Source organism: Mirounga angustirostris, unplaced genomic scaffold, assembly GCF_029215605.1.
Source record: "Mirounga angustirostris isolate CCGP_5_RB_7025 unplaced genomic scaffold, mMirAng1.0.hap1 SCAF_15, whole genome shotgun sequence".
Taxonomy (NCBI): Eukaryota; Metazoa; Chordata; class Mammalia; order Carnivora; family Phocidae; genus Mirounga; species Mirounga angustirostris.
This window is the reverse complement of record NW_026991723.1, coordinates 83,733,201-83,755,281: the sequence shown is the minus strand read 5'-3', so window position 1 is coordinate 83,755,281 and position 22,081 is coordinate 83,733,201. Positions and strand designations below refer to the sequence as shown.

At 49.4% G+C, this 22,081-nt stretch overlaps 1 non-coding gene across 1 annotated transcript; it reads left to right on the top strand.

The window, feature by feature from the left end:
* Positions 1-19,470: 19,470 nt before the first annotated feature.
* LOC123842445 (U6 spliceosomal RNA) lies at positions 19,471-19,573 on the top strand. Its single transcript, XR_006790413.1, has one exon. It is a non-coding gene; the product is annotated as a U6 spliceosomal RNA (small nuclear RNA).
* Positions 19,574-22,081: the final 2,508 nt, after the last annotated feature.

The following is a 22,081-nucleotide window of genomic DNA, read 5'->3' as shown; positions in this document are numbered from 1 at the left end:
TGAGCCAGCCCCCAGGATTAAAACCTTTTTGCTTACATCAAAAACTAATGATGTAATGTATGATGACTAACATAACGTAATAAAATAAAATAAAATAAAATAATAAAATAAAATAAATAAAATAAAATAAAATAAAATAAAATAAAATAAAATATAAAATAAAATAAAATAAAATAAAATAAAATAAAATAAAAACCTTTTTGCCTGACACTGGAGTTTGTGGCTGGAACTACCCACCATGAATTCCAGGGGCCTCAGGAGCCAAAGCTTGTCCACCTCTCCACATCCTATCCCTGTCCCCTGCCCTCCCACCCCCACCTTGCTCCCTGAACTCAACTACAAGGGCCCTTTTTCCCATCCCTCCAGCTTCGCTCCCCACCTGGGCCTGTGCATATGGGGTTCCCCGTCCTCTTGGCTTGATGCTTACCTTGGGATCTAGCTCAAATATCACTTCCCCAGGGTGCCTTCCCTTGCCCATCCCCCAGACTAAGTCAGAGCTCCTGCCCCAGAGATGGGGCATTTAGAACCACCAGTCTGGATTAAACCCAAGTTCTGCCAACTACCAGCTCTGCGTATTGGGCAAGTCACCTGATCACTCAGTGCCTTGTTTCCTCAACTGTAAAATGAGCAAGCTCACAGTGTCTGTCTTGTAAGGAATCAGTGAGATGGAGCCGTCAAGGGCTCCTGGGGTGCAATAAGCACTCAAAGAAGTGGAGGAGCCTGTGATAGCCACAAGCCTAAAATCCAGACACGAAGCTCTGAATGCCCTTCGTCAGGCTCACCCAAGTGGCCCGCAGCCCGGAGATACCTCACGATGTAGAGAGAACCTGGTGCGGGGGGGGCAGTCTGACTCCATGCCCAGCGGGGGCTGAGGGTTTGGGCAGAGGCTGCATCTGTAGCAGGGTGTGGTCCGTGGTGGGGGAAGGGAGGGTGCGAGTGGTGGATCATGGTCACCATGACAGCAGAAGTATTTCACTGCCCAGGTTCTGCCTATGGGATTGGGGGACCCTGATTCTAACCTCTCCAAAAGGGTCCCCTTGACTATCTCTTCCTTCTCAGGGAGTCTGCCACATTCTCTCCTTCCCAGCCCAGATTGTCCGGGATGGGGGTTTTTTGCTGGCCTTTCCTACTCTTGAAGGTGACCCACGGTCCTGGGACCAGCCTTGCCTCTCTTCTTTTTCTCAAAATACCTGCCTTCCCAGGCCCCTTGGTTCCCTCTCAAACTGCCATGAGTACACAGCCACTTGAAAGAGGAAACTGGAAATTCAGAGGGAAATTACTTGCTCAAGTTCATATAGCTAGAAAGTAGTAAAGCTGGGGCGCCTGGGTGGCTCAGTTGGTTAAGTGTCTGCCTTCGGCTTAGGTCATGATCCCAGGGTCCTGGGATTGAGCCCCACATGGCGGGGGGGGCTCCTCTCCTCAGCTGAGAGTCTGCTTCTCCCTCTCCCTCCCCTTGCGCATTTTCTCTCTCTCAAATAAATAAAATCTTAAAAAAATAAAGAAAATAGTAAAGCTTAGATTCAAACCTATGTCCGATAACCCCCAAGGCCTCAGCTCATTCCTTGCACCAGACACTCTTTCAATATAGCTTGGAGAAGTTGGGATATGAGCCCGTCTCCCCCCCCAACACACACCCCACAGCCCTGTGAATGGGACCTCACTACCCCTCAGGACAGCCTGTCCCATCATAGGAAACTCCCACTATTGGAAAGTCCTGGGTGAGTCAGAATCTGCCTTGTACTAACAGGGTGGGAGACAGGCCCAGCCCACATCCCTCCAATTCCACTCCAGGGACGCAGCCAACTAGCTCCGAAAGGCGGCAAACAATCCAAATAGTCAAAAGCTGTAGAAATAGGGGCGCCTGGGTGGCTCAGTTGGTTAAGTGACTGCCTTCGGCTCAGGTCATGATCCCAGGGTCCTGGGATCGAGCCCCGCATCGGGCTCCCTGCTCCGCGGGAAGCCTGCTTCTCCCTCTCCCACTCACCCTGCTGTGTTCCCTCTCTCGCTGTGTCTCTCTCTGTCAAATAAATAAAAAAAAATCTTTAAAAAAAAAAAAGCTGTAGAAATAAATGACTGTATAGTCAATGACAGCTACCCAGCCAGGGAAATGAACAAAACGTAGCTCTGCATATCAACATGCAAACCTCTCACAAACATGCTCAACAAAAAGCAACGTGGCCAAAGATGCTCTAGACACGATCCCATCATATAAAAATCAAGACATGCCAAAGGCAGCCCTCCATTACTCAGGCATACATCCATATGCACTGAAACTTTAAGAAAAGCAGGGAATGACAAACTTGCAAATCAGCAGAGTGGTTAACTATGAGGAGAAGGGAGGGGACGCAGGGGGCCCCAAACGGTACTTGCTCCTGGTGATATTCTGGCTCACAGATGGGCCTTGGGCATCCAGGTGTTTGTTGGATTATTCTTTAATACTCTGCCCTGCCTATGTGGCCCCTGCCCACCCCTCCTGCCCGCTTCTGGCTTCCTCACACCCTCCTCCGTTCCTTGTCCCCACCAATCCCATGCCTGAGCAGTTTAGCGTGTCACACCATGCCAAGGATGGGATGTACTTTCCCATAGTGCCCCAGGAAACAGAGAAGGCTGTTTTGTATTGAGAGCCAGCAGAGGAAAGGTGGAAAGTCAGACTGCCCTGGTTCCTGCCAGCTTCCCAGCTCCCAGCTCCAGTCCCCAAGGTTGCCATCCTAAACTACACCCATTTCCTTAAAGTCCTATTTTTGCTGAGTTGGCTCCAGTATGGTTTTTGTTGTATAATGTTTTGTTTTCTGTTGACTTGCCTCCCAAAGGGCTTTGGCTAAAACATCTCTGTGATTTTCACAGCTGGTCCCCTACTATTGTGTCTGTGGGGCTTCTTCTCTGGACTTCCCCTGCAGTTACTGGCACACAGGGATCCTGGCTCCCCAAGTGGGATCAACACCTGGACCACCTTTATTGGAATGCACTGTAGTTGTCATTGTTCCTCCTACTAAAGTGTTGAGACCAGACCTGGAGACACGCTCTATGTAAATGGACTGACAAGTGCCAAGTTGAAAGGTACTGTCATTTCCAGTTTTCTAGACACTCAATCTCTAGCAATGCAGCCTGCATTACTGGAAGCATTTGTCTTTTCAACAGCTGCATTATTCTGGTGACTCAATGAATTTGCAGTGAGAGCTTTTTCCCACGAACTACTGTCCAGCCAGCTCTCCCTCCGCTATATGTTACTTGCACAATGGATTCATTGGAAACACGCAAACCGTTACCTTATGCTGGTTAGATGTCATCCTCTTGGATCCCAACCAGCCATCTAGTCTTGAAAGCATTGTTAAATCATTGCACAAAACATTGATTCCGCCACCGTGGCAGCTGCGAATTTTATGAAGAACACAGTTCTTCTGTGTTCTAAATTCAAACTGTGAAAATGATGATCAATGGGAAAGGATATAGACAGAGCCCTGTGGCCTACCACTAGAGACCTCCACCAATTCTGGGTTTTTTGCACCCATCCGCACCCATCCACGCCCATGAACTGTAAACTAACTGTGCGGTGAAGGAGGGCCCACTCCCTTAGGAGCAGATCTCGGTGGGGAGGAGAGCAATGAGCTCCTGCCTCAAGCCTGCTCTCTGGTTGCAAACAACAGAAACCATCCATGGCCAAAAGAGACCATCTGATAAGGGGCTGGGGGGAATCAAAGATGGGAAAGACAGCAACACTGCTATGCCAGGGAAGGACAGGAAACAGGGCAGTTAAGCCAGTGTGCCCAGATGCAGCAGGATCCTTGGAGAGCATATGATTGGTCCCACATGGTTTATGTGCACGCCGGGGGCAGGGCACCTTGATTGGCACTCCTGGTAGGATCTGGGGCTTTTACCCCCCAGCTCCATGCTCCTCTGCTAATCAATCAGGGATCTCCAGGCTCGATACCTGCTGCGCATAGTGGGATCAGGAGCCAGACAAGTGCGTTCAAATCTGGCTCCACCATCCTTCCTCTGTGACCTCAGCAAGTTACCCAACTGTTCTGTGCTTCCTTTTCCTCATGTCTACAATTAGGATAATGATTAACACCCACCTCCTACACTTGTTTTGAGGATTGAATTTTAATACATGCCAAGTGCTTGGAATAGCGTCTGGCACATAGTAAGTGCTCCGTGTTGGTCAGCTGTGTTACTGAAATATTATATCGTGAGTCCACGGTTTTCTAGTGTAGCCCAAAAGAGATGAAGATCAACTCCCAGGTCTTACGGAAACTCTGGGAGGTGTATCTGGAAAGGGCACGGTTGCCCTGTTGGTAAAGGAGAGAGGGAGAAGCATAGCGGTTTCATTCCCAGTGACCCTCCATGGCATTTCTAGTCACTGCGTCCTTTTCTGAGCACTCTCAGATCACTGCTGGATAATCTGTCCAGAACTGCTTGGCAGTCAGTGTTGGGCTAATGAGTCCATGATTGCCGGGCTTACCCTTTCTGGAAAAGTGCGACTGCAGTGGTTTTCTTCTCTTCTGGGTCCCGACCTCTGGCGGTTCCTTGTGGGATCAGAGTTACACCTTCTGTTCAGCTCTCCTGGCGTGCAATTTGCTAGACCTAGAAATTCGGTTGTATTTATTTATCTTACTATATTTTTAGCATGTTTTTTTTCTAAGACCGTTTTTCTGTTTGGGTAGCAGAGTAACCCAGACGCCAGAGGGAACTGGAGAAGCTCAGGGGGCTTGACCACCACCCACTCTCCCGATCGTGGGCCACGGCCCCGTGCTGCCGTCCAAGCTCTCCGGTTCAGGGACACTTATCCACAGGCCTCTTGGGCCAATCCCACGTTCCAGTAACTCTTACACAAAAGGAGAAATCTCTGAGGCCCTGGGATGAGCACCAGGAAGGTCATGAACACACTCCTCGTGCCAGGCCCATATTAGGATGGAATGGGGGGGGGGGTTGTCTGGGCAGGGCCTCTGTGACAGGCTCATCCAACTTGTGGAGACAGGGCCTCGGCCTAGCCAGAGAGGACTTTTATGGTATTTATTTACTTTTTTATTATTTTATTTGATTTTTAAGATTTTATTTATTTATTTGACAGAGAGAGACACAGAGAGAGAGGGAACACAAGCAGGGGGAGTGGGAGAAGCAGGCTTCCGGCGGAGCAGGGAACCCGATGCAGGGCTCAATCCCAAGACCCTGGGATCACGACCTGAGCCGAAGGCAGACGCTTAACGACTGAGCCACCCGGGCGCCCCTTTATTTACTTTTTTAAATTCTTAAAACATCCTGGACATAGCAGAGGGACAGTCACCCATTTTCCCCAGCTCCCAGTGTGGTAGCTGTTTTTATTCTTCAGGTGAGGTCTGCACCTGCATCTCCGTGGATGCATTTGGCTCCCCATGACTCTGGGGTTGTGGTGGAGATGGAAGGGATGGGTCCAGGCCTCGGGGATGGAACCTGGGTCTGTGACTTCTTTGTGCCTCTTCTGGGCACTACATTTCTACACAGCTTTACTCCTAGCAGACAGACTGATGTTTTTAATTTTAAAAATGTTTTAAATTACATGCTGGCTGCAAAAATATATATATATGTATATATAGAAGGCTAAAAAATAAACAACACAAGTCACTCCCCCATACCTCTAGCCTCATTCCTTAAAGGAGACAGTGGTAAACAATTGTGGGGTGGGCATCCTTCTAGTGACTTTGCCTTTGAACCCTGTTTTCCCTCTGTAAAGTGGAAACAGTGATGCTTGGTCCAAGGGGCTCTGAGAAGGGAGGGGTTGCCCCATTAAATGAGACCAAGTAAACAGAACCTGGCCTGGGGCCTCATGCCTAATACCATTTCTCAGTGGTTACCAAGAACCTGGACCCTTCAGGCCTCAGTCACTCCATCTGTCTCCCCAACTTGCAGCCTGCAGTCAAGCCCCACCTACTACTTTCTAGATGCATTCAGAAGAAATTAGCTCCAGGCCAACAAAAATCAGGGCAGAAGAAGAGGGAGTGAAACTCACAGCCCTCAAGGGCCTGCCTGGGGTGATTGACCTCAGTTGATATGGACTACCGAGTACAATCTTATTTTTTGCAGATGAGGAGACTAGGGTCTGAGTGGGGAGGTAACTTCCCCAAGCCAGCGCAATTGGTGGGCTGTAGAGCCAGAATGGAGGCCAGGCCTGAGTCCTAAATGGTCCTTCCTGCCGTGCCACCCTGACTGCAAGTCTGTCATTCATCCCTGTGCTCAGCCTAGGCCCAGAGGAGGTCTTGAAAATGCTTTCTGAGTGATGAGACTGCATGAATGAATGAATCGGTGGCTACATTATATATATTCTATGTCGCTCCGATCAGTACAGCTTTGGCTTTCCTTTCATATCCCTTATTTCCTGTGTTTTTTTCCACAGTGGTGGAAAGCTTCACCCCCATTTCACAGGTGGGGAAACAGGTTCAATTTGCCCAAGGCTTTAGCCTTAGCATGACAAGGAAACAGAACCAGAACTCAAGCCCAAAGTGTCTGAACTCAGAGGCCCTGTGAACTGTTTCCCCTGGCCCCCACTGCTCTCTCCATGGTGCCCGGGCCAGCTTTGGGGGCCTCTGGAGGAGCCTAGCATGGGCAGGACATAAAGCAGGTGCTCAGTAGATATTGAACCACCAGATGCTTGCATGAATGCCCTGAGGAAATGTATGCATTATTTGTTTGCTTGGAACCAAATAAATGGTGAGGCCTTGGAACACTTGCCCAAGTCTTCCAAATGCCCATCCCTACCCCAGCTGGTTCAGCCTCCCCTGCATCCTATATAGAGAGGTCCCAGATGAAGCTGGTGTCCAGCTCCTTGGTCTCCCTGCATCCATCCTGGCTCTGGGGGAGAAGAGTTGGGGAGAAGGGTGAGGTCTGGCCCAGGCTCTGGGCATCTGGTGGCCCTACCCTCACCTGCTGGTGTTTTGGGGGAACTTGACCCTACCCTAGGAAGTACCCAGGAGGACAGATCATCTGGGAGCAGAGCCCTGAGAGGTGAAACCAGTGCACCGGCCTGGCTGACCCAACAGCGTTGGAAAGACAGGCATGGCCATAGCTCTGCTCACGGAGTTGGACTAAACCCTGTCCTACTTCATTGAGTCCTCCCAGTGTGGCCCCAGATGGGACCTGGACCAGCCCCGTCCTAACACTTGACCCAGAGGACTGAGGGATGGGTGGTGGCTCCTATCCCCTCTCTGTCCCTTGGTCCCTGGGCTGCTGACCCACTTGGGCCCTGAATGGAGCTCCTGGAATCCCAGTGGAGCTGGGAGTGATGGGCTTGGCGTCAGGGCAAAGTGGGGAAGAAAGAGAGGGGATGGGCATGCTGCCAGACCCCACACCAGCCTCTCCTCTCCTCTTCTCCCCTTTTTTCATTTTTTTCTTTGTTTCTGTCCTCCACCCCCATTGCCTTCCTCCCACTTAGATCCCTCTCTCCTGCTCTTGCCAAATCCTGCCCCTCAGCCCTTGTGTGCCTGCCACTTGAGCTCTGCAGGGCCTGAGAGAGCTCAGGGAGGAGGAGTGGGCCCCCTTTGGGCAGTCAGAGAGGTCATCTGGGAGGAGACTCTGAGCTTCTAGGCTCCTGAAGTTAAGGATGTATCTGTCAGATGCAAAACAGGGAGAAAAAGATCTGGAAGGCAGGAACGGGGTGTGGGCCACCTGGAGGGACATCTATGGGAAGCAAGATTAAGAAGCTGAAAAGAGGTGCAAGAAATGGAGGCCTTAAATGCCAGGGTAAGGGGGTTGGCTCACATCCCCTGTGCAGTGGTTCTCAGAGTAGATGTCATGGAACCCAGAGGGTGCAAGAAGGAACCTTGGGGGGGAGGGCGTGCCTGGGTGGCTCAGTCAGTTAAGCTTCTGGCTCTTGATCTCAGCTCAGGTCTTGATCTTGGGGATGTGAGTTCAAGCGTTGCGTTGGGCTCCACGCTGAATGTGGAGCCTACTTAAAAATAAAAAAGAAAAAGAAAAAGAAGGAACCTTGGGATTCCTTGACGGGGTAAATGGAAGGTTGGGAAGAGGAGACCCAGGGGTGGGATTCTGGGCCCCTGGCCCTGCTCTAATTTCACATTGGTGGGCTGGGCTGCCACAAGCGCGGGGCGAGCGACGAGGAACGGGGAATGGTATTCAGCAGGGACAGGGGGTGGCCCAACTTGGAGGAAGAACTGAACTCCAGGGGTCAAGTAACCCACCAGGCCTTTGTGCAGAGGTTCTCTGGCCTCCTGACCTTTTCTTCTCAGGCCCACCAGGAGGCAATAATAATCCTACTAACGCAAGCATCACGGTGCCAGCAGGCGCCATGCGATGCGCACCGCATCACATTTTCACCCCAGGCAAATACGTTGGCAGATGGGGATATCGAGGGCCTGGCAGAGGAAGAGACTCAAAACCAGGGTCAGCAGCCAGCCTCAGTGGCAGAGTCAGGATGTCAGAAGGCCGGGCCCCCTTGGGCGGCCCTGAGCAGGCGTGCGGCAGGGGCCATGGTGTCCCGTCCCAGCTGCAGCCTCTGGCGGCCACAGCCCCCTCTGCCCACCTGCCCTCCCAGCTGTCTCGGCCACACCTGGCGCCCATGTGCCCTGTGGCAATCTGAGCAGCCTGTGCTGCCCTTCTAGGAGACAGCTGGCAGGGGGCATGCGAGATAAGGGTAGGGTGGAAAGCAGAGCTCCTGCCAGAAAGCAGGAGCCAGCAGGGCAAGGAGAGACCAGCAGCCTCCACTTGCTGCGGGACCCTGAGCTCCCTGGGCTAGGGCTGCTCTGAGCCACCTGGAGCTGGGGCTCGAGGAGTAACTAGAGGCAGCTTGTGGCTTCCTGGGCTCTTCCCCTCATGCCTGGAACGGTGCACTGGCTCCCTCAGGGCAACACCCAGCCCCCCATCCCACTCCAGAGTGATGGGAACGGAACTGACCAGCTCTGTGATCCCAGGCCAGTGTCCTAGCTTGCGCATCCGCAGATTGAGAGGGTTAGTGGCTGGGATGCCCTGCAGGCAGCCCCTCCCTCCTCCACTTAGGGACGGCTCACAGCAGCCCCACCCCTCCCCCAGGCCCTGATCTTCCTCAATGGCCATTTTGTATCGTTGCCGGGGGGACGGCTGTTTGCTCAGCTGCCCCAACCCTGAGACCTCACGATAATGGACGCCTGTCCGCCTTGGGGCCCCCGTGTCTGGGGCTGGGGGGTGGTGAGAAGCCCTCTCCTTCAGTCTGTCTGGGGCATTGTCCTTCTGTTCCTGTCTGGGTGGAGGTGGGAGGCATTTGTGGTCATTTCCTCTCAGACTTGTTTCCCTTTCTAGAAGCTCAGGCCTGAATCTCAGCCTCCTGCCACCCCCAGCTGTGTGTTCCCAAGCAGGTCCCAGCAGCCCTCAGCCTCAGTTTCCCACCCTATAAAGACTTAATACCCATCTCTAGACCTGGGTTCAGATCCCCAGTTCAAATCTATGACTTATTGGCCTTGTGCCTTGGCCTCTGTTTCCTCATCTGAAAAATGAGGTTATCAATCGTACCAGCCTCGCAGGTAATTAAACTCATGGAGTCTTACAGCCCTGGACTGCTTTATACTTGCTTTGGGCAAGTCACTTGAACTCTCCGACTCTCCACTTTGTCCTCTATGGAGTGGGGATGATAATGGGACCTGCCACATTCTGGTGGGAAGTCACAAGAGAGAGCACAGACCTGGCACACAGGAGATACTCAATAAATGCTGGTTTTGAAAAACACCTCAGGAACAACGAGGCCAGATGGCCACACATCCCATTGTTCCCACGACCAAGACTGACGGGGTGCCTGGGCGGCTGCCCTCCCCCAAGTCCCCAGGGGGTCTCTTTATTTCTAGATTGAATACATGTGGTCACACGGTGCTCAGAATGATTTCAACCCTTTGCTTTACGGCCCAGTGTGTGGTCACTTTTTGTAAATGTTGCACTGTCCTTGTCATGGGCGTGCCTTCAGCAGGTGTGGGCTGCAGGGTCCTAGATTTGTGTCATGCAGTAGATCCCTTACCTGAGGTTTTGCTTTCCACGGTTTCAGTTACCCGTGGTCAGCTGTGGTCTGGGAGCAGATGATTCAGTCAGGTTAGTAGAAGCCTAACGCCAGGTCACAATACCTACGTCATTCACCTCACTTCGTCTCATCGTGTAGGCATTTTATCACCTCACATCAGGGCTCCTGCAGCTGGAGGTCACCGTCCCAGTGCTCGGAGAGGAGTGAGGCTGAACTCCCCGTGCAGCAAACCTGGAGTCTGGAGCCTGGGGAGGAATGTGTGGTGATCCTGATGCTAGCTGATGGAGGAAGGGCCCAGAGTGAGTCTCAGGAAGAAGTAGTTTGCAGAGCATGGGGGTGGGGGTACAGAAAGTCCCTGGGAGGGCAGCCTCACCCACAGGGTCCCTCTCCAGTGCCCACTGGCATCACCAGGCCCACCCTTCGGCTGGGAAATCTGCTTCCGCATTTAGGATGCCAGGGAAACTGCCTGGGTCTGCTCAGCCTGCAAAAGTTGCTGAGGTGGGAAGCCAAGATGCTCTAAGGCCAGACTCAGCCATCCTACACCCTCTGGCTATGCTCTGTCCCACGTGCAGTCAGGAGGATCTGTCCCCAGTTTCTCCCCTGCACTGGTCTAGGCCTCCAGGTTGTAGCAACAGCCCTGTGACTAAGCACCTTCCATGCACCTGGCAGGGAGCGCACATATGTTCTCTGAGTCATCGAATGCATCACTGGCCCCACGTAACAGATGAGCAAAGTGCCGCTCACAGGGGCAGGAACTCGCCTGAGCTCCCAGCCAGATTGGAATTGTGCCCCTTGTCCCACCCAGAGGCTCAGATTCTAGGCTGCCACACCCTGCCCCACCCTTGGCCTTGGCATTCTGCTCTCCCCCAGCCCAGTCCCCCAGCCCCACAGCTGACAACCTCCCAGCCACTTCCATTCCCAGAAGCCCCTGCCGTCAGCTGTCAGCCTCAGCATCAGGATATGCTGCTTTCCAGACCCTTCACGTTCCACATTCCCTAGGCCCGACCTGTGGCGCTCACCAAGGGGCTTACAGGGCCTCAGGGCTGCCGGCAGCCTTAAACTAGAAATTGTTGGATGTGTGGCTTTGCCTCTCTTCTCACTAATTCCATCCTTTAACCTCTTGGGCAGTTTTTCCAGAGGGTGAGCTTCCCAGAAGGGCTTTGGGCTAATAAAAATAATTGCTAGTAACTTGAACATTCACTAGTTGCCAGGTACTGTGCTAAATGTTTTCCTTGCGTCATCTCATCTAATCAGCTTATCAGTGCTCTGAGGTAGGGTCCCATATCACTCCCATTTTACATGGGGAAACTGAGGCTCAGGGAGCTGAAGGGGCACTGCTCAAAGGCACAGTAACAGTAGTATCCCGCATTTACTGGGCCTTTAGTCTGTGTCAGACGCTGTGCCAAGCACTTTATACATATCAGGTCATTGAATACCTTCCATAGGCCTGTGACGTCAGTACTCTTCTACGTCCCTATGTGTGCGGAGGAAACAATGAGCTGCCCAAGGCCACGTAGCTAGGCAGTGGTTGAATCTGGGTTCTAATCCAGAGTCTGGCCCCATTGCCCACACTCAGGTCTCGTGGACCTCTGGGAGGTAGAGGTGGGATTTGAACCCAGGACCCACTGCATGCAAGCCCCAGTTCTCCCCTAGCCCTCCCCTGGAGGCGAGGCATTGGCCAGAGCCAGGCCTCAGACCGTGGGACGGCTCTCAGCACATCACGGCGAAAACCACAGCTGGGAAGCCGGCCAGTTTCTAGGCGGGCTGAGCTCGGACCTGGTCCACAGGAAGTGGCTTTTGGCCAGGACCCCTGAGGGGGTGGGGGGGATCCCCAAGGGCTGCGCTGGGGCAGAGCCTGGGCTCCCCAGATGGCCCAGGACTTGGCAGACATTTGTGCCACCCGAGCACTTTGCGGTAACCATGGTTTCCGGCCTCCAAAGGCTTCCAAGTTCTTACATGAAATAGTTTTAGCAGATGAGCCTTGAAACCTCCTTCAAAACAAAACAAAACAAATTTCTTAACCGTAAAATCTAGGAATACATGTTCAGAGATGACCTCTCTAGAAGTGACTGCCGAAGTCTGGTGTGGATGGCCCAAGTCCACCTGGAGGGAAACCTGGAACCAAGCTGGCTGTCAGAGCTCTGAAGAGCGTGGACTCCAGTGTGGCGCAGACCCGTGCGACCCGCTGGACAGAGCCCCTCACCTCTCTGAGCCGGGGAGACACGTGACAGCCAGGGAGGAGGCACGCGTACCATCAGTAGGAGTGAAAGCCCAGTGTGCCCAAGTAGATTGTGACTTGGGCTGGGCCAGCTGCAAGGTGACATAAGACAAACGAGCCTTATCCTGGTGACCAGACTCTTCCTGGAAGGATGGGCGCCCTTGGCCCTGTCTCTGAGCCCTGTGCCTTCGCTGGCCCACCCTTCCTTCCACTTCTGCACGTTGAGGCAAGGCCCGGCTGGCAGCACCCCACCCGGTCTGCGCTAGGGCTGAGTGTGACAGCATCTGTCACCACGGCAGCTTTGCTAGAGCCATTGTAGGTCCGGGGCCAGGTCACTCGGAGCCCAAGATGCAGAGACGGGAGGGGGTGGAGGCCGGAGCCGGGACCCGCATTTCCTCCCCCGGCATACTTCATACTTCATTTCGTGGACGTCTCCCACCAGCCCGAAACAGAATTCACACTCTTTGCCCTCACCCCGTCCCATCTCAGTGACAGTGCCTCCTTCTACTACGGAATCCACGGGCTGTCCTCTCTGTCCCTCAGCTCCCTCATCTAGTCAACCCCAAGTCCCTCCACCGCACTGTTGGACTCCGTATTGAGCAGTCATGACAAAGTACCACAGACTGGGTGGCTTGAACAACAGAAATCTATTTTCTCACAGTTCTGGAGACTGAAAGTCGCAGATAAAGGTATCGTAGGGTTGATTCCTTCTGAGGCCTCTCTCCTTGGCTCGTAGACAGCTGCCTTCTCCCTGTGCCCTCATGTGGTCCTCCCTGCATGCTTATCTTGTCCTAGCCTCTTCTTATGGGGACACCAGTCAAACTGGATTCGGGTCCACTCTAATGACCTCATTTTACCTTAATTGTCTCTTTATTTTTTATTTTATTAATTTATTTTTGAAGATTTTATTCATTCATTTATTTGAGAGAGTGAGAGAGAGAGAGAGCACATGAGAGGGGGGAAGGTCAGAGGGAGAAGCAGACTCCCTGCCGAGCAGGGAGCCCAATGCGGGACTCGATCCCGGGACTCCAGGATCATGACCCAAGCCGAAGGCAGTCACCCAACCAACTGAGCCACCCAGGCACCCTGTCTCTTTATTTAAAAAAAATTTTTTTTGAGAAAGAGTGAGCACAAACAGGGAAGGGACAGAGGGAGAAGCAGGCTCTCCGCTGAGCAGGGAGCCTGACACGGAGCTCGATCCCAGCACCGAGAGACCGGACCCGGGACCACGACCGGAGCCAAAGGCAGACGCTTAACCGACTGCACCACCCAGGCGCCCCTGCAGATAGGGTCTTTAAAGAGGAAATTAAGGGGGGCGACTGGGTGGCTCAGTCAGTTAAGCGTCTGCCTTTGGCTGGGTCGTGGTCTCAGGGTCCTGTCCCAGGGTCCTGGGATCAAGCCTTGTGTCAGGCTCCCTGCTCAGTGGGGAGCCTGCTTCTCCCTCTTCCACTCCCCCTGCTTGTGTTCCCTCTCTCACTGCATCTCTGTCAAATAAATAAATAGAGAGACACAGGGAGAGAGGGAACACAAGCAGGGGGAGTGGAAGAAGGAGAAGCAGGCTTCCCACCGAGCAGGGAGCCCGATGCGGGGCTCGATCCCAGGACCCTGGGATCATGACCTGAGCTGAAGGTTAGACGCTTAATGACTGAGCCACCCAGGCGCCCCAATAAATAAAATCTTTAAAAAAAAAGGAGTAAGCTCTTTGGTGATTTATCTGAGTTAGTCCTCTTGAACCCTATGGGGTAGGTGCTGTCATTAGCTCTATTTGATAGATGAAGAAAATGAGGCACAGAGAGAGCGAAAAGCTTGCTCAAGATGGTACAGCTAAGAGGTGGGTAAGGCAGGACGCAAACCCAGGCATTCCGGCTATGCATCCGTGCCTTGACCACCGCACTCAACGTGCTATGCTATCTTAGCCTCTGTGCTTTGGCTCAGCTGTTCTCTCTGCCTGAAATGCCTTTCCACCCCTTCTCTGCCTGGCAAACTTCTATGAATTCTTCAAAACCCATTTCAAATGCCCCTTCCCTGGGACGATAGTCTCTGCTGTACGTCATGCCCACTGAGTAACCACTGGTGCACCAGTCATACTCTGAAGTGATTGTTGTGACGGTTGTCTGTCTCCCCAGGGACAGGCACCAGATCTGATCCATCTCTCTGTTCCCCACGCTTAGGGTGGGCCAGGCACGGAGGCAGACCCCAGTGAATGAGTGAGTGAACAAATGAACCAATGAACACTTCATCACATACAAATGATTAACATGGGCGTATCTTTAAGAGTAAATTCCAGTTCTCTATTAAGAGCCAAACGTTTCAAATCCCCCAAATTCCTGCTTTTGGAGAAAAAGGAAAGTAAGACACAAACACCTATATCATTTTTCTCATGAAAATTTACCTTTTTGCCTCATTGTAATCCTGAGCCCAGCATAGCCTTTTGGGCCTTTGCAACACTCCTACCTACCCCCTGGAGGAAGGAGGAGGTTATCTAAAACTCCAGGAGGGTGCTCCTGCTGGGGGACCGGGGAGGAAGGGAAAACAAAACAAGGGAAGGAAGACATTCTTAGCACCCCATGGGTTCCTTCCACATACCCAATAGTTGAAAATGACATTTTCTTTGTTTAAAATAATAATAATAATGATAAAGGATTTGTTTTTGTAGAAATGACTCATCCCCTTGTAAGACTGAAAAAGATTTAAACCTCCCATGAAAGGACAGGGAGGAAAATAAAATTACTCCATGTCATCCCCCCGCCCCCCAGCTGCTTACACATTTATGTAGTCATTGAGCTACGCCTAAGGTGTGAGCACTCTGCTGTGTGTTATATTTTAATAAAAAAATCTCACCACCCAGGGCGCCTGGGTGGCTCAGTTGGTTAAGCGACTGCCTTCAGCTCAGGTCATGATCCTGGAGTCCCGGGATCGAGTCCCACATCGGGGTCCCTGCTCAGCGGGGAGTCTGCTTCTCCCTCTGACCCTCCTCCCTCTCATGTACTCTCTCTCTCTCTCATTCTCTCTGTCTCAAATAAATAAATAAAATCTTTAAAAAAAAAAAAATCTCATCACCCAGAGAAAGCTCTTGATATCATCTTCCAGAACTCACATCTCCCTCTGGTAATATATTGATGCATTTGTCTAACCAATAACTGTTTATCAAGTACCTACTATGTGCCAGGCTTTGACTGGGTCCTGGGGATAAAGGGTAGATCTGCCTCTGGGGGACGGACTTTCATCAAAGAATGACATATGTGATTATTTAGTTGCAGCTGTGGCCAGAGCTGTGAAGAAGGTGCTGGTTCTTTGACCTAGCCAGTGAGGACAGGGAGGGCTTCGTGGAGGAGGTGACAGGTTGATATGAGTATAGAGGAGATATTAACCTGGAGAGATCGGGAAAGAGCATGCTGTAGAGGGCAAGCCTCTGGAGGAAGAATTCCAATGTGGCCACCATGGCTGGTGTCCAGTTCCCCTTCTTCCATCGCTATAGAAACCAGATTTTGTTCTGGTGTCTACCCCTCCAGCCATTAACTTACTACTTTACTCAGGTAAATCCTAATGAGTCTAAGCAGATCACAGTGGACCTCATCCCTTTGCCAGTGGTTGTGGGCGGGGGAGGGCACGTGGTCCAGCTCTGACTCTGAGGAGGGGAAAACGGTCTGTAGGAGGGCTTCTGGGAAGGATCAGCCAAACTCTTTTCTACCTCTGAACACTGATGGTGAGGATGTGATATATGGAACTGCTGCAGCCATCTTGCACCCCTGAGGATGAGACTAACATCTGATGGTGGTTGAGCCAAAAAAAAAGCAAGAATCTGGGTCCTCAATGATGTCCTCTAGCCTTTGGATAAACAGTTCTGTACTGCCCTACCTGGGACTTCTTTTTATGCAAGGAAAACAAGGCTCCTTGTTGTTTATGTGATTTTGAATTGGGTTTTGGGGAAGTCGGTCTAGTTGGAGGTGGGGGCTGAAGGGTTTGTCCTGCAGTAATTGCACATTGTTTTTACCTGGATTGTGGGCTTACTAGGGGTAGGAGTGGGGGCTGATGGAGGTTATGACCATCATCCCCCAAACTGTCCTTTGGCTCCACTAAAGCCCATTAAAGGGAATAACCTCTAATCTAAGAGGTTCTTGGGGCTTGAACATAGAGAGCAATGGGAGAGTGCCAGGAGATATGGCAGAAGTGAGTACCCATAGGTGTGCATGGAAGCCCTGTGTCAGCCCTGACTGTCCCCATCTTGTCCAGGTACTCTTTGATATTCAATTAACTTTAGCTCCTCTTTCTATGCACTGTGGGAAATGCCCCTCCAGGGGTCCCAAGGGCTCCTGGGCAGCCAGACTCTATCATGTAAATGGCTTCCTAATCATTGCTTTGGATTTGTCAATTTCTCCTTGCATTTCTGTCAGAATTTGCTTTACTGAAACATCATTCAGATACTATAAAATTCAGCCTGTAAAAGTATACTGAATTCAGTGAGTTGTAGTATATTCACAAGGTTGTGTAACCATCATCACTATTTTATCCCAGAACATTTTCATCACCCCATAAAAAATCCTCATACCCGGGCGCCTGGGTGGCTCAGTTGGTTAAGCGACTGCCTTCGGCTCAGGTCATGATCCTGGAGTCCTGGGATCGAGTCCCACATCAGGCTCCCTGCTCAGCAGGGAGTCTGCTTCTCCCTCTGACCCTCCTCCCTCTCATGCTCTCTGTCTCTCATTCTCTCTGTCTCAAATAAATAAATAAAATCTTTAAAAAAAAAAAAAAATCCTCATACCCATCAGCAGTCACTCCCCAGTTCTCACTCCCCCAGCCCCTGGCAACTGCTAATCTTTCTCTCACTATGGATCTGCCCATTCTGACATTTCACATAAATGGAATCATACAATATGTAGCCTTTTGTGACTGGCTCTCCTCTCACACCAAGCATCCCATCAGGTAATATTCTCAACAAGGGCAAGAGCTACTGCAATCACCTCGAGTTACAAATAGTACTTTTCCCCCTGGCTATATGTACATAGAAATTTTCTAGAAACAAAACCATAGTCTACATGGGGTTTTCTACTCTTTTCTTAAATTATTATTCATAAAATATTGAGGACATTTATCTGTGTCAGTATAACCCTTTTCAATGTCTGTAGAATAACTTATGAGGTTAAAAAGTAATTAGGGGGTGTCTGGGTGGCTCAGTCAGTTAAGCATCCAACTCTTGGTTTGGGCTCAGGTCATGATCTCAGAGTCTTGGGATCAAGCCCCACATCAGGCTCTGAGCTCAGCAGAGAGTCTGCCTCTCTCTCTCTCCCTCTCCCTTTGCCCCCCCAAAATAAAATAAATAAATAAAATCTTTTAAAGATAATAATAATAATTTTGGCTTGAGTTCAGTGCTTAAGCACGTAGGCCCACAGGAAAGAAAAGAATGACCCGCTCTGGATGGGTCTTCACTGCCCTTCCAGCTTTTCATGAGAGTAAATGATAAGAAGAGCATCCTGTGTGTACATTTCCTTAAAGTTCTAGACATAGGACTGTGGGCCAAATGGCATGCATGTTTATTTCTTTTTATATTCTCCCAAATTTTTCTAGGGAAAGGTCAGATCAGAAAAACTGTCCACTACAGTGAAACATTGTGGCTTCTGGACTCTAACTGCCTGGGTTTTAATCCATTTTCTACTGCTCCTTAAAGGTAGGACCTTAACCTGTCTGTGCCTCAGCCTCCTTATCTATAGAATGGGGGTAATGAAAATACCAATTTCACAGGATTATTTTGAGAATTACATTAGTGTGATATACGTAAGTGGCAGTTCTCGACTGGGGATGACTTTACCCCTCAGTGGACATTCGGCAATGTCTGGAGACATTTTTGGTTGTCACAACTGGGGTGTGGTACCACTGATGGGGAGAGACCAGAGGGGCTGCTAAACATCCTACAATGCACAGGACAGCGCCCCTCCACCAACAAAAAATGATCCAGTCCCAAATGTCAATAGTGTTGAGGTTGAGAAATCCCTGTGTAAAGGGCCTGAACTGGAATAAGCTCTTATCAGTGTTGACTGTCATTATTTACACTCACACCAGCAGAACCAAAGAATGTTCGTTTACTCATACTTTGGCCAAACCTTACAAATTCGAGTTAACTTTGATGGGGAGGACACTGTACGGTGGAACATTTCTAAACCATCAAAGGAACGTTTCCTTACCCCTTCATGGGCCTGACCACATGGGATTAGTCTCCATTCTGGCCACGGGTTTCCGGGGAACTGGCTGGCAGTTGGGTCCAGCTGAGGAAACTTTGACCTTGTAAGCAACAGCTTCAGAATTCCTGGGATTACTTGTGTATGTGTTTGTCTCTGAATATGTAGATGCAGGGACATGTGGTGGGTAAAAGGTAGATTTTGACGTCAGGTCTGGATTCAGATCCCAACTCTACTGCTTCCTAGTTGTGAAGACAAATTACTTCTCTAAACCCTGTTTCCTCATCTGTAAAATAGGATTATTGTGAGGATCAAATAAGATAATATAGCTCCATGCCTGGTTCTTAGTCAGTGTTCAAATATAACACGTGTAGTTTATTCAGTGATTACAACAGCCCTCTGCTAAGACTTTCCACAGCATTTTTCAGCTTGATGGCAACTATTGTGATAGTCATCACTCTCATCACAATAAGGTCAAAGACTCTGTGTCTTTCTGTCCAGGTACAAGGAAAAGCTACTTGTTGAGCTTTTAGTCAACATTCCACAAACGTTTGCTGAGCATTACTATGTTCCAGCCCAAATGCGGGGCACTGGCAGATGAAAGGGGCTGCTAATTCTCTCCCATTCATATTAAAGAGGTTGGGGGTAGGGGAGCTGGCTGGTCCAGTCAGTAGAGCTTCTGACTCTTGATTTCGGAGTTGTGAGTTTGAGCCCCACGTTGGGCATGGAGCTTACTTAAAAAAAAAAAAAAAAAGACATATTAAAGAGGTAAACAAATGAAAACCACAAACAAAATATCAGGAAAAAGACCAGACATATTAGCTTTCACTATACATGTAAATGGGTTAATTTCCTTTATGAAAACAAAAATAGCAAGAAGATAAGTGAAAAAGCAGAAAAAGAAAGTTTAGTTATGTGTTATTGGTAAGGGAACTAAAACAAGCCTTGGAAGGAAATAATCTCCAATGAAATAACTCTGTATTTATAAATTATTGAATTATATTTCAAATGAATAACAAACCACATTGGAAGGAAAAAAAGAACCAATCCAGGTAACTTTTGAATACAGAACTTTGATATATACTCTCAGTCTGAAGATAAAAAGAATTGTGTCCTTGCTTTGACAGCACATATACTAAAATTCAAACAATACAGAGAACATGAGCGTGGCCTCTGAGCAAGGATGACATGCAAATCTGTGAAGAAAAAAATCAAAAAGATTAAAGGGTCACCTGGCTGGCTCAGTCAGTAAAGCACCGAACTCTTTTTTTTTTTTTTTTTTAAGATTTTATTTATTTATTTGAGAGGGAGACTGAGATAGAGAGAGCATGAGAGGGGGGAGGGTCAGAGGGAGAAGCAGACTCCCCACTGAGCAGGGAGCCCGATGCGGGACTCGATCCCGGGACTCCAGGATCATGACCTGAGCCGAAGGCAGTCGCTTAACCCACTGAGCCACCCAGGCGCCCCAAGAATCTCTAACTTTTTTTTTTTAATTTTATTTATTTATTTGAGAGAGAAAGAATGAGAGACAGAGAGCATGAGAGGGAAGAGGATCAGAGGGAGAAGCAGACTCCCCGCCGAGCAGGGAGCCCGATGTGGGACTCGATCCCGGGACTCCAGGATCATGACCTGAGCCGAAGGCAGTCACTTAACCCACTGAGCCACCCAGGCGCCCTAAAGCACCGAACTCTTGATCTCAGGTCATGAGTTGAAGCCCCACTTTGGGTGTAGAGCTTACTTAAAAAAAAAAAAAAAAAAAGATTAAAAAATTGCAAACAAATATTGAAAACTCTACCTAATAGGCTTGTTTTTCATAGTGGCATGGATTAGCAATTCTAAACCTATTCTCTGTGTACTGGAGGATAGAGTAAAAGATGAAATACATTGAGGATATTGAGAGCCAGGTTTCTCACTGATATGGAAGGGACACACAAATATGCCATGGGGAAGTCCAGGAAGAATGCTGTGGTACTGGCCTGGACTAGGAGGTAGCAGGATGAACCCCTGGATTTATATTTAGGTATGCATGTATTTCCTAGTTCTGTCCACTGAGAGGACCTAGAAACAATAAGCCCACCCAGTGCCTAGCTCCTAGCTTCTTTTTTTAAGGTTTTTTTTTTTTTTTTTTTTTTAATTTGAGAGAGAGAATGAGAGAGAGAGCATGAGAGGGAGAAGAAGACTCCCTGCTGAGCAGGGAGCCCCATGCAGGACTCAGTCCCGGGACTCCAGGATCGTGACCTGAGCTGAAGGCAGCCGCTTAACCAACTGAGCCACCCAGGCACCCCTAGCTCCTAGCTTCTAAATATCATGCTCTACCAAAGGAACCAGAGCTCTGTGGAGAAAGGACTGATATCTGGGCCAGGCAAGAAAGAGTACAAGATGAGCCTGGAGCATCCTTTTGCACTTGAAAGTAAGCAAGGACTCAATGAGTAAGAGAGATCCAGCAAAACTTAGCTTGAATGAGCTTTCATTCCAGACAAATCTGTAACAGTTTGGTTATCAAGTAAATAATGATAGTAATGAATTATAACCCACTGAATAAGAATTCATGGCCCAGCATCCATACAAGCATATCTGTACATCTACTGTAAGCTCTTCTTTACAGTAGAATGCTAATAACAACAGATATTTTAAGTCACAATTTTGTAATCATCAGAGTAATAATGAATATAGATAAGAATTGCCAAGATCTAGGGCGCCTGGGTGGCTCAGTTGGTTAAGCGACTGCCTTCAGCTCAGGTCATGATCCTGGAGTCCCTGGATCGAGTCCCACATCGGGCTCCCTGCTCAACGGGGGGTCTGCTTCTCCCTCTGATCCTCTCCCGTCTCGTGCTCTCTGTCTCTCACCCTCTCTCTCTCAAATAATAAATAAATAAATAAAATCTTAAAAAAAAAAAAAAAAAGAATTGTCAAGATCTAAACATAGAGGGTGAAAGTTTGATGAGGAATAAAATATCTGGGGTGCCTGGGTGGCTCAGTCAGTTAAGCATCTGCCTTTGGCTCAGGTCATGATCCCAGGGTCCTGGGATCGAGTCCTGCATTGGACTCCCTGCTCAGTAGGGGAATCTGCTTCTCCCTCTCCCTCTGCCCCTGCTCATGTGCTCTCTCTTTCTTGCTCATTCTCTCAAAATAAATAATTAAAAAAAAAAAAAGGAATAAAATATCCGTCTCAAAGTACTCCCGTAAAAATTATTTGTGAATTACAAAGAGAAAATAGTAATTGTACAGTAGATAAAAGTGGTAGACATGCCTTAACCAAGTGACCAAAATAACCATCACCAGTGATGGGACAACTTGACATCAGGTACTTCTTTTTTATTTTTTAAGATTTTATTTTTTTAAAGTAATCTCTATACCCAACGTGGGGCTCAAACCCACAACCCCAAGATCAAGAGTTGCATGCTCTACCAACTGAGCCAGCCAGGCACCCAACAAGTGCTTCTTAATAGAATGCACTGAAAAAGACAATAATCGTTTCTGCCCTGGCCAAAATGCACAGCCTGATCTAATCATGAAGAAATATCTGACAAATGAAGATTGAGGAATACCCTACAGAATAAATGACCTGTACTCCTCAAAAATGGCAATGTCATGAAAGACAAAAAGGATGAGGGACTGTTCCCAAGTTGGGGGAGACTACGGAGACATGATAATTAGATGTGACATATAATTCCAGATTGGATTCTGAACCCGGAGAAAAATTGCTCTGAAGGGCATCATTGGGAA